The sequence below is a fragment of the Zeugodacus cucurbitae genome, chromosome 5 (assembly GCF_028554725.1).
Source record: "Zeugodacus cucurbitae isolate PBARC_wt_2022May chromosome 5, idZeuCucr1.2, whole genome shotgun sequence".
Taxonomy (NCBI): Eukaryota; Metazoa; Arthropoda; class Insecta; order Diptera; family Tephritidae; genus Zeugodacus; species Zeugodacus cucurbitae.
In genome coordinates, this window is record NC_071670.1 from 70,775,025 (window position 1) to 70,787,643 (window position 12,619).

General features: G+C 35.5%; 1 protein-coding gene across 5 annotated transcripts in view; it reads left to right on the forward strand.

The window, feature by feature from the left end:
* LOC105219296 (adenylate cyclase type 9) overlaps positions 1 to 12,619 on the forward strand; it is a 163,193-nt gene that overhangs the window by 138,387 nt on the left and 12,187 nt on the right. Inside the window, exon 1 of one of the 5 annotated variants that reach the window (XM_054231222.1) lies at positions 2,843 to 3,895. The exons of the other annotated variants lie outside the window; for them this stretch is intronic. The gene's annotated coding sequence lies outside the window, so the exon portion shown is untranslated. Of the gene's footprint in view, positions 1 to 2,842; positions 3,896 to 12,619 lie in introns of those variants that run through there. 5 annotated transcript variants of the gene reach the window in all.

Consider the following 12,619-nt stretch of genomic DNA (forward strand, 5'->3'; position numbering starts at 1 on the left):
GAAATATTAAATAGTAAAAATCCATGATTACTAATATATTATTATATAATAGACTTTTGAGAATGTATTTGTTTACCTCTCAAGAAATGAGTAGACACTTCTCAGTCTCAACTATGAGTGTGCGAAAAAGTTTTTCTTCTAGAAATTAAATTTCATCAAAATAGAGGGCTCATTTTCCATAAATAAATCTTAATTATTAGAAGAAAATCTAACTATTGAATTAAGGCGAGGCATATTATCCACAAAGAGCATTACTTTTATATATTTTTCTTTACGGAAAACTAAAGGATTCTCCTTAAGAGGGCGGAATGCGGCAAGACTTTGTTAACATTTTTGAAACACAATATCGTTAGACGTACTTTTTGACTTGACCTTATCTTTAGAGTAGAGCGCTTTATAGTCAGTGTCACTTATGGGAATAAGTACATAAAATATTCATGGAGAACTCTGAAGACGACCTGAAGACTTTTTAGAACAATTATAAATACTTTACATAAAAAAAATAATATTTAAAAGTATTCAAACTTTATATAAACTCATATTAATATTAGATAGTGAGTACTGAGTATTTAAAATCCATATAATCGAAGCACTTTTAGGTCACTATGCACAGTATAAATAAACAGTGAGTACTCTAAGGATTTTGAATAGATAAATGAATAATAAAAAGTGAAAATGAGTCCTTTAATTATTTACTTTATGTCATGAAGAGCTCTTAATCGAGATTAAGTATTTTATTCATCATAATTGATTATGAATAACTGTTACGACACTAAACTATTTCTATAAATGTCTACTATTCCTTCTGATAAAATTAAATGTTCCAATTGATTGAGTATTATGAGTCAAACTGAGTAATCATGACACACTAATTTATTTTTTTGGAGGAGGGTTGATAGTAATACCAAATCTCCGCCATGGAAGAAACTGTAATTATTCTTGTTATTTATTTTCCCTTCCTGAAGATTTGCTATGCAATGCCAACTAAATCCCCAGCGCTGTCAATCAATTGGGAAATTTGCATTCTTGTGGACTCTCCATTCATAAAATAATTAAATGTAAATATGTACATTATGGCCGGCAGCAAGCACTTATTCATAATGCTGTCTATCTCCTATTGCTAAACACAAACACAGGCACACTCCCTCATTATATTATATACTATTTCACTTAATATGTGCCGACTCAAGTTACCAAAGAAATTTTCCAGTTTCCTTAGGACACTGCAATAATTCCACGCACACACACATACTCATTCCGATTTCCTTTACAGTTAGCAACAACGCGTGCACAGTAATTGAAGAATGCATTTGTTGGTGGAATTAGATTGTCAATGCAAATATATAAATAGCGGACATGACATGAATTCATACTCATACAAATGCACTCATACATGGATATGATATTGACAGGCTGTAGTCATCCCACTAGAAGACTACAAGGACTTACATATATGCCTACATATGTATGCACGTAAGTGTATAACGGGTGTTTATCTGTCGCAAAATAATGGCTACTAATTCAGCTGCGGATAGCCTTCGTCAAGGCTTTAGGGTCGTCCGGCGCTGGTTGCCAACAGCGTTGCATTTGTACGACCATCTCTCTCTGTGTCTATGTGTGTGTGTGTGCAGTAAATACAAATACATATTTATATATGCAAAAAGCATTTATTTGCGCATTTTACTGGGGTCTGCAAATCCACAACGTTAGGTGACACTGTCATTGGGGGACGCGTGCCGTATTAGGGGTGATGGGTTGGAGGAAGTGTGCAAATATTCATAATCCAGCGACGGTTTGCCTAGAAACGACCATAATTTGAAGGTTGCGCTTTTCCAGGAAGCCGACCCTCTAGCTCTTACTTGGAAATGTTTACTTGGCTGCATTCGCGCACACTTGCAAAGTACCGTTACTACTCAAACCACCTCTCTCCACAAAATGAGAATTTCTTATCTAGGCTTTTGTTTTCATTAGAGCACTCGCTCCCTCGCTCGCGTCTTATCTTTATCTGTTTGCTTATGCTTAGTTTCTTATAATTGTTTTTGTTTTCTATTATGTTTTCATTATTGTTGTTGTTGGTGTAATTGTGTTTTTTATTAAACGTTTCGCTTTAGTTTTTGCCGCATCATCGTCAGCTGTTGCTCACTTGTTGCCGGTTTCCACTTGAATTGTTGTTATTAATAATTTTGTTGTTATATTGTTTTTTTTCATTGTTGTTGTTGTGTTGTTATTACTCGCTCATTTAATCATTTAATTGTAGCTACAGCGATCATTAGTCGAGCGCTGAGCGCATGAGGCAATAAGTAGACAAATTGAAGTAAGCAAATACTAAGACACAATAACAACAACAGCAACAAAAACAACAATAATACATTCAAATATAAAGTGTTTTTGTACCCGTTCATTATGTGCGTTGAAATGTGAAATGTGGAGGTTATCAATGCGGTGTTTTATAATGCTTAGGGTTGCCACACAAAAATTAAAAAGAGTTCAGACTTTTTAATAATCCCTTAGTAAATAACGGTTAATAGAAAAAGAACATTTCGATTTTTTTTACATTAGTAAGAACCTTAAAAATATAAAACTTAAAAAATTTAATGTTGTAATCATGTAATCATCATCTTTACATCGAGAGAGGTAATCCCTTTTATGATTCCTCTTGCATAATCTCATTTACTAATCATTACAATACTGTATATAGAGGGTTTCCACATTAACGAAATAGAAGATATTCAAAACAAGAAGAAGAAGAAGAAAAGTCCAACAACAAGCTAAGTACGGTCATCAAAATTTCCCGTAAACTTAGACTATAAGAACATCTGGTCCTAAACAACCTGGACTCCCCATTCGAAAAAAGATGCTGAAAGCTCAAAGAAATAAAAAAACATAAAATTCAAGGAAGATAAAGTCCAGAAAGATCTTAAAGCTCTAGGCTTAACGGAATCATTCCCCACAAATAAATTTTAAACGTTACGTTTCATATTACCCGCGAAAAGGGTGCAACTAGTAGCAGAGTGGGCTAAATGCATTCGAACACCTTGTGTCCACCGTATCTTACACCACCTCGCTAGTTTGTTGTTGTTGTCATTTATCACATACATATTTTCTTCACATTTATTAGCTCATTTACTCTCCTTATTAGGCGCCTATTTGAGACAGAAACACGGCGCACACACCCATCGTCACACATGTAGCGGGGCATATGAAATGTCGTCAGAACGCTCTCGGCCGGCCAGCCAGAGCGTCAGCGTAATGGCATGAGAAAATTCGCAACGAACAAATTCAAATCAGTTTTGTCGCGTTAACTCGGCCGTTTGGTTGGCTGAACTGGTTGGACGGACGCCGGGCGCTACTCGTTACTTACTTACTTACTAACTATTTCCCACTTAACAACCACAACTTTAGAAAACGACGACGGCAGCAAAGTGAAGTGCGACGAGCGCCGATCTGTAATCACTCATAGGCAAAATAACAAATTCAATATTACAATAACAACAAATAAATAAATATAAAGTGACAAAGTGAGCGATCGGTTGCTGTGAAGTGTTGAAGAATTGAACAGCGTGTGATAAGCGCAAAATCGCGATATCTCGCTAGCGCTGCGAGCGGAGGCTGCGGAATGTGCAAAAAGTTTGTGTAAATATTATTTCCTTAATTGATTTGCCGATCGGAAAAAGTGAAAAAACGAGCGCGTGTGCAGAAGTGTGCAGCAAGGCAAGTGAGAAGAAGAAGCCCACGCGTGCCATTGACCGCTAAATATTGAGAAGAAAAGCTCTTGAGCTGCTTCCGAACTGCGTATGCGTAACTATTCTAGTGCCAGTGACTGTGTGTTTGTGTGAATAGAAGTTGAAAAAATGCCGTCCATTAATTTGTTGCAGACACGCGCCATTATGTGCTGGTAGGTTACGTCTTGTCTAATTTTCTTCTAATTTATCAAATTTTCATACGAAAGAAACTGCAGAGAAACATATTTACAACATTAAGGTTTACTCGTGGCTTATTTGACGCAGCTTCTTCTTCTATCAATCGACGCGCTTCCCACCATGTGTGTGTGTGTGTGGCAGAGAGCTTTACAAGCAATCCCTGCCAGCCAAAGGTGGTGAAAAAGCTGGTTAAACCGAAGTTTTTTAAACCCAAAAAAGTGGTAAAAAAGTGGTGAGTTTGCCATAGGCCAGCATAGCTGCTTGTGAGTTTTTTAACCACTATTCCCCTCACACGTACGAATACAAAAACAAAATAACCCAAACGTGTGCGTTGGTGTTAGTAATTGAAGAAACATGAGGGGAAAGTGGTTAGGCCTGGCTGGTAGGGATGCTTATTAATATGCCACGCTATGCGGATTAGTGCCAACGCGTCGTAGTAGTGGCAGACAGCAATATGTTGGCAGAAGCCACAGGAGAGCAGCGACGCGCCGCAGCGTAAATCTAGTTTTTCCATGCTCATATGTATGCGTGTTTCTCTGAGTGTTTATGTTTGGTTGTAATGCGTGTAATTCCGAATTATTGCCGCACCAGAAAGCACATCATCAAGTAAACAATGCCGCAGCATCTGTTTTTATTTGATTTCCGATAATTGCCGACACATTTAGCTCGCGCGTTCACTGGTTGCTTGCGCTTGGCAAGTGGCTTATATTGTGTGTACTGCCATGTTTTCGGGGTTTCAAATAAATTTTGGAATTATTGTTTATTTTCAAATGCCAAATTTATTACCTCAATTGTGTTGCTGACACAATGTGGCTACATTTGTTTGTGTAGAATCCAAGAAGGATTTTGTATAGAGGTTAGCAGCTGAAGCGCTATATGGTAAATCAGTCTTGCCGATTTTAAAAAGCTGCTGCGAAAAGAAAATTTACAACAACAAATAAAAAGTACATACAAAAAACTTTTTGCTGAACATAACTATAGAAGTTTATGATAAAAGTGTGAATGAAAGTGGCATAATAGAGCTCAACTCGCCTCTCAATGATTTGAGATGTGAAATCATAATAATAACAATAACAATAATATTATCCACTCATATTTAACTCTAGAGAGTAAAAGGGTACAGATTGAAGTGGTATAACCATTTGCTGCACTTAATATATTAAATTATGCCAGTCTGTTAACTTTATATCACTTTTTGTTTATTCGATTCGCCACTATTATATATTTTTAACTCGCTAAAGAATATTTTTTTAAGTAAAAATACTTAACTAATAATAGGATAGCTGCATTATCGAAAATCTTACGTGCTTTCCCATAGCTATTATTGGCTGATTAATTCTTAAGTGCATCAGCATATGTAAAGCTCTAGAGTCAATCTTCCGCCGTTGGTGCAACATTTTCCATCACACACATACATATATGTTATTTTCTAGAGCAGCGGTATTGCTTTTGAAGTACATACATACATACTATATAGTATATTTGTATCAAGTTGTTTTTCTATACAAAGCTTACGCATTCACCGCATAAGAGGCATTAACAACAACAACAACAACAATAAATCCATAGCAACAACATCTATATGTAAAATAATAAACAATATTTGGAGCAGAGGAAATAGCAAAGAAAACAGCTGATATCAGCACAACAACAACAAGAAGGGCACCATAATAGAAGCTCACTGTATGTACCTACATACATACATACATACTTAGTGGATTATTGTTATATATGTATGTTGTATTTATGTATGTAAACAAAGTGGTTTGTTTTCCAAAAGCTTTTGGATTTAAAAACGCACAAATATTTATTAAATCAAAATTTAATTAGACAAAGGCGAACAAAATGAATATCAAAAATAGAATATGTCTGTATGTATGTGCGTGTGAGTGTGCGGCAAAGGTGTGTGAGTTCAGCATAAAGCATTCATTTAATATAAACATTAAAAAAGTAACGATTTAATAAACTGGCAAATTAATTGCGAGCTCCTTTCATATTTAGACCGTTTAATTGCCAATTATATAAATTCACTGTGTGTTCTCGCTTTCTTACGTAAGTAAGCGCATGCTATTGTTGTTGTTGTTGCCACTGTGTAAATATGTATTTTTTATTATTATTTTTTTCAAAATTCACCTTTGTTTTGATTTAAGCGATTATCGCAAAAGCACGCCCATTTTCGCTCAATCATAATGCTCTTACAAACAGACAAGTACAAAAGCGTATGCTTCTATGTCTGTATGTCTGTCTGTCTGTTTGTGCATTTCTAATTGTTGACCTTGGGTTTACGGGTGTGATTAAATTCATAAAAATAAACGTACGTGTTTATGGAAAATTTTAATGAAAGATTGTGATTTCGCGAATTTCGCCAGCAATTCTATTTGTTTATATACAGATGTATATGTATAATATTTAATGTTCCAGTGAGCTATTAAACAAAAGTGACAGATAAGGGTTGTAGTGTTGACTTTTCTTAAAGATTAATATCAGCAAGCTTTACTATATTTAGCTTAGGCTCTATTTATTGCAAAATTAAAGCTTCATATTTGAGAAAGAAAACTTGAATTTTCAGCAATTCAATTCTTAGACAACAGACCTTACCTCAAATATTAAGGGAGGGAGAGGAGTCTAACTCTTCAAGCATTAAAATAGTTCAGCCAAAGAAACAGCTAAGCTAGACGATAGTTATATAGTGGAATAACAACTTAGCGCAGGAAAGAGCTCTAGTATCTAATACCTACACAATCTGAGCTTAATCGCAGTTTCCCAAGAGTATATCTTTAACGGTCATGCCGAGGCTATAAGTGTACGAGCAAATTTCTAATACGGAAAAGCTATTCAGAAACCTCAATATTTCACTGTAAAACAGCTCCGTATGTTGCATTAATCAACAAATATTTCTTCACAACTCAGCTGATATCATGTTTCGTACTGACTTTAATCTACACTAGTATATTTACTCAACAATTTCTGTTTGTGTGATAGTCAGCTTTGCTCAGAGCGGAGGTGGGAGGGCAAAATCACATCAATTTCTTTCTGACAGTAAACGAAAAGAATTACTTACTTAGACATGTCATGTGAAAAGGCTCTTCTAGACACACACACACACACTCTTTCAACTAAATGTGAGTCTATATACATATTTGGCGATATCTCTCAGACAAGTTAAATAACCAAAACACGATAACATAATATTTATATTTAGATTAAGTAAGAATGTCATAAAAGACAGTTAAGCTCTCACAAATTAGATAAGCGAAAATATTTCTTTAGATATTCGCAACGGAGATAAACGAAATATACAGGAATGTTGATAGCAACATGTTGAGCAACATCGGCAATGTTTACAGCGTACAAGCAACTATGAAACGAATGTTGCGAGGCTTGAAAGTAAAAGTGTAGTTAGAAAAACTACTAGATAGTTAGTGGTAGCGAATTTCACTAACAAAAACAAATGCAAACACATAAATACAAGTGTGTGTGTATGTGTGTCCGCAGTCATTCTAATGCTTTTGTTTTGCTTTCGAGTTTTGATTAATGAGTGAAGTGTGATTAATGCGCAGTAACTGTATCACTGCCACATCAATTTGCAACGCAGTATGCATAGAAAGCAATAGATGAAGTGAAGACAAGGCAGCTAGCAGCCTGCTGGATGCTGCGTTGGTTTGAGGCAAATTGCAAAATGAGACATTCAGTGGTTAAATGTTGCTGTAGAGAGGATGGTGTGGTATTTCGAGACGAGAGAATGCAAATTTTACATCCCATAGGGTTGTATGGAAATCAATTCGCTGCATTGATGACTTCATAAATGAATGCCAAAAGTGCTTTGCTTCATAATTGGCACATATGACGACTTGACTTGTCTTGAAATCCTTTTAGTTTCAATATATCAATTAAATCATTTATATTATACAGAAGTCCTGATGCATTATTAACATAATAAAAGAATAAATTTTGAAAATTATTCACTCAAAAATTATATGAAAAGAACTGGGAAAATACCTACAACCCTAATGTGCGTACTCACCTGCATTCATCGGAGCATTTGTTAATTTTTCATTGTAAAATCACACACATCAATTCCCACTGAGGTCGCTGCATACTAAAAGACAAATTATTGACCACAACTCTGCTCTCCCTTCTCTTCTTGAAAACGGAGCGTTGAAACACGTAGCGAAGTAGCAATTCTGGGCCGCTGTTGCATGCTAACAAGCGCGAATGTAAAACCGCTAATTGGTGTCATTTGAAGCGAATGCAACGCTGAGGCTGGGCACACACATATACGAACTGAATGGAGAGAAGTATCAGTTAACACAAAAGAAGCGCGTGCGTGCAGCAGCAGTTTGTGGCAGTGCAACAAGTTGCAAATTGACTTGATTAGATAGATCTCAATTTGTCTTGTGTTCCCTTCATTATTCTTCATTCTCATGTTTTTTTAATCTCTGTTTGCGTTGCGATGTGATTTGATTTGCGAGCGCCACGATTTTTCACTCTCCCTCCTCTCTCCCTTAGGTGGCGCCTATGTGTGAGGCTGTTGGAATTGTTATTTGTTTTGAGCGCTGTCAGTGGGTGCTTGTAATTAGTTTTGCATGACATTCGAGTTGACAATTGAGGGAATAAAGTGTGCAAATTAGTGGAAGCTTCTTGTTTGACTTTGAAAGCGATTGAGTTTATTAGCGTGTTTTAAATATTTGTTTGGCTTCTTTCATTTAATTTTATTTATAGTATATAGTATAAGACGACCATAAGATAATATAAAATATTCGAAAGTCTTCATTTTGACTTGGTTTTTCAAATTAGTAAATTCTTCTGCTGATAAAGACAATAATTTCGGTACATCTCAGACACATCATGTCCGAACATCCTTACTTTATTACTTTGCTAAATCGTAAATATTCCTGTTGTGTCATTATCTTCTTTGTTGTGGTCCATATTCACACTTGAAATTTGCAATTTCACAGACCAAATCAACTGTAAACCACGGCAGCCACAACATAAACAAATTTTGTTGTTGTTGTTGTATCATCAACATTACCATCACCCCCTCCGGGGTGCGGGGGCCGTGCGCCAAATATTTCTAAGAGCGTCTTGTTGCATGCGTGCCGGCAGAATCTGATGGCCGTAATGGGCGTTCAAAACGCGAATGGCGCATTATGTTGGGCTCAATTACCGACAGTTATAATAGACACAAATGCAAGTGTGTATATAATATTTACGGCTGTTTTAGACTTCATTAAAGCTGAGAACACCGTGTCTTGTCTTTTGTGTTGCGCGACGCAGGTTTTGATGGAGTGCCGCGCTGTTTGTATTCGGTTCACTGCGGTTTTACATTGACCCAGTTTGTTGGTTCGTGAAAGACGATGGGTGGAACGACTGCTCTCTATATTTAGTTGGGAAATGTTAATATTTTATTGAATAGTACAAAGAGATAACCTTAAAGCGGAGAAGATTATTTACTCGGTTTTGTTTCGTTGACGGAAGTATAACGGAATTTTACAATGGGCGACGCTGTTGTGAAAAGTTGTACAACAAAACAACAAACATGTTTGCAAATTTATGAAGTTTGTAATAGGCAAGAGTGAATTTTACTTAAACATTTGTGTTATTTATATATAGATTAATCTTCGATTTATTTTGAAAAAGAAATCTGTATTTGAAATATTCTAACATTTAATTTTTGTGCATCGAAGATATGTTTTTCGGATTAATTTCTTTTTCGAACTATATAATTTTTCGAAAACATGTAACATTTTTATTGAAAATATGTGGAAACTCTTTTAAAAGGTATTTTGAACATAAATTTCTTTAAAATCAATATAGTTCCATATCCATATTAAAATTATTTCATACAGTTCATCAAGTTTTTATAATAAATCTCAAAAAAGTGGCAACTCTTTCTTTATTCCCAACATAAAATCTTGTAAAACGGCTTTAGTTTGATAACTACGTGCACATATGTATTCTTAAAATTTCAATTAGTTCATCCATTGCATTGAATTTATATTCTAAAAAAGGTGGCAACTCTACTCAGATTATCTTTGACATACAATTCTTTAAAATTCATGTAGTTCCATACCCATATTGAAATATTTTAATATTTTTAATATTAAAATATTAAATAAATATTAAAAAGGTGGTAACTCTACGTTAATATAAATAATGTAGCTGAAAGCTGAAGCTTCCCTTTAAAAGCAATCTCTTTAATTATAAAATTCAACCAATAATAAAAACAGTAAAAAAAATTGTGTGAAAATCATGCCGCTATGTACCACTACCAAATGCGGTAAGCCGCAGCTAAAAGCACTGTTGACTTCATCTGCTAACAGCTTATCCATAGTTTCATGCTAAAATCTGGAATTTTTCATTTCTATTTCTTGCAACGCTGCAAGCGCTCTCGCTTTCTTTTGCCCCCTCAAACCACACTTGAGTGGCTGGCTGTTACTGTTAGTGACCTTTACCGCTATTGATGAGTGCCAAAGCACGACCACAGCGCCACCAGCTAGTTTCGCAAGTTGCTCTTTAGCACGTGGCATACTTGAGCGCTTCCTTCCGTTCTTCCGGACTCTCTTTATTGCTGGCGTATGAAAACGTCTGCAAAAACAACAAGAAAAAGTGAACGACAAACCATGAGGCGGTCCACTTCAGCAGAATTCACTTTCATTCGTGGCAGTTTAGCAAAGCCTCTATTTTATATTTTTATGAATTTCTCTCTTCTTCCGCACTTCTCATTTCCTTCGTGCTTTTTGTGGTGGCATCAGCTTAATGGTTGAAAGCACATTGTAAACACTCACACTAATGAGTGGTTGCAGCAGTGCATATATCGTAGAATGCAGGTAAATGCAAACGATTTTTTTGAGTTTGCAGGTCTTTTACACTTTCACCAGTGAAAAGCATCTGGCTTTCAGCGTCTTCGCCACTTTCTCTGTTTTCGTCGCAACCGTCGACTTTTTTAGGACCTCCGCTTTAAGCCTTTCGAGACTCTCTAACCTTTATTGTTTTCTTGTTTTCCCTTGCAGCGCCCTTTTTTGCATTTTTAATGGCGGTAATTAATTTTCATTTACAACGCTGACTTGCATATTGTCCATTATTCCATCGTGGCATGTACTTTCCACACAAACACACACACATACATGGATTTGTTTATTAATGTGATTCTAAGCATTGTTCTTGTTGTTGTTGTGCTCGCATTCCTTTGCGTTTTGCGGCTGCAGTCAGAGTAAATTGTTTTGGATTAGAGCAGAAGAATTTAATTAAAATGGCAGTAACACAATCACATATAATTCTATTCCTTGCCTGCGTGTGTGTGTGTGGATTATTTATGTCGCCTGCGTATAACTGACCTTTTCTTGAGAGAAGCAGAGACGACTTTGATGCTTGGAAATACAGCACCAAGTGTGTGTTTGATAAATATCGATATACTTTGCTATCTGTGTTACAGGTTAAATATCGATACTTGATTTCGAAATTCGATACAGAATACCCAGATCTTGGAATCATATATAAAATTCCCAAGCCCATAAAAATAAAAGCGAATTCTCTAAAAATTCGAAAAAATCGAAAAATCCTTTTGGGATCCTAAAATCGATAATTCCTTTACTTTGTATTGATAATTTCTCGTTTACAAGTTTCCATTTTTACTTATAATCTAAGTGAAAAAAAATATTCGATTAAAACTTACCGAAATTATTATTTTTTATATAATTTATAAAAAAAAAATTAATACAATTTGAAGAACACTCTGAAAGTATTTTTACGGTAGAATCCACGTTAGATGACGAACATTTTTGATTGGTTTCAGGTCAAGAAAACTATGTCTTCTTCTTAGTTGCTTTGGCTTCTTGAGCAGCATAGGGTCATCTTATATGTGGAGCAATGCTATAGAAATTTCTATATTCGATATCGAAAAAATCTTAAAATTTAAATTTAAAGAAATTTATATTCTTAAAGAATCCTAAAAATAAAGAGAAACTATTTCTTTCTGTATCACACATGAAATGCAATTTAAAAAGATTCTTTATAAGAACATTTCTCAAGAAATCCAATTAGAAAAAACTCCTTAACTTCAGTTTCTCAAGAAAAGCCCAAAGTTCTCGAATCTTCTTCGATAAGCCACTGGCGCAATAATTTTTTTGCTTGATTGCTTTCACATATAACGATTGAAATACACTTATTTCCTTCACTTGGTTCACAATGGAGTATGAAAATTTAGCAATTTTCTTATGGAGAAATGGACAAATATTAGCAAACTGCTCCAACAATTAAATAATTTTAGCTCTCGGTTGCATTTGAATACCGTTACTCAAGTGTCTTCTTTGCAGTACTTCAAATTAATTGCTTGTGTAACATTCAATAACTATTTAAGCAATCCTTGGCCATCATCTGTGTGGCTACACGCAGACCAACACCATTAACCAGAAGGCAAACAGAGGTGGGCGAGCATAGGTGCGCTCAATACATACAATCATACTTAGAAATATGAGCATGCACATACATACACATTTAGGAACTTCTTGCCTACCTGCCGATCAACTTGACAGCCCGCCAGCCCAATTGCCATGGCATTCAGTGGAAGCATGCGGCATATTCTGCAGAATCGCATTTCCAGCACGCTGCACAATTGAGTTTAATTAAAGTTTCGGTGCCAGCGAATTTCATTATACAATGTTTTGTAATCAGCGGTTGCAGTGCTGCCACCGCCGCCG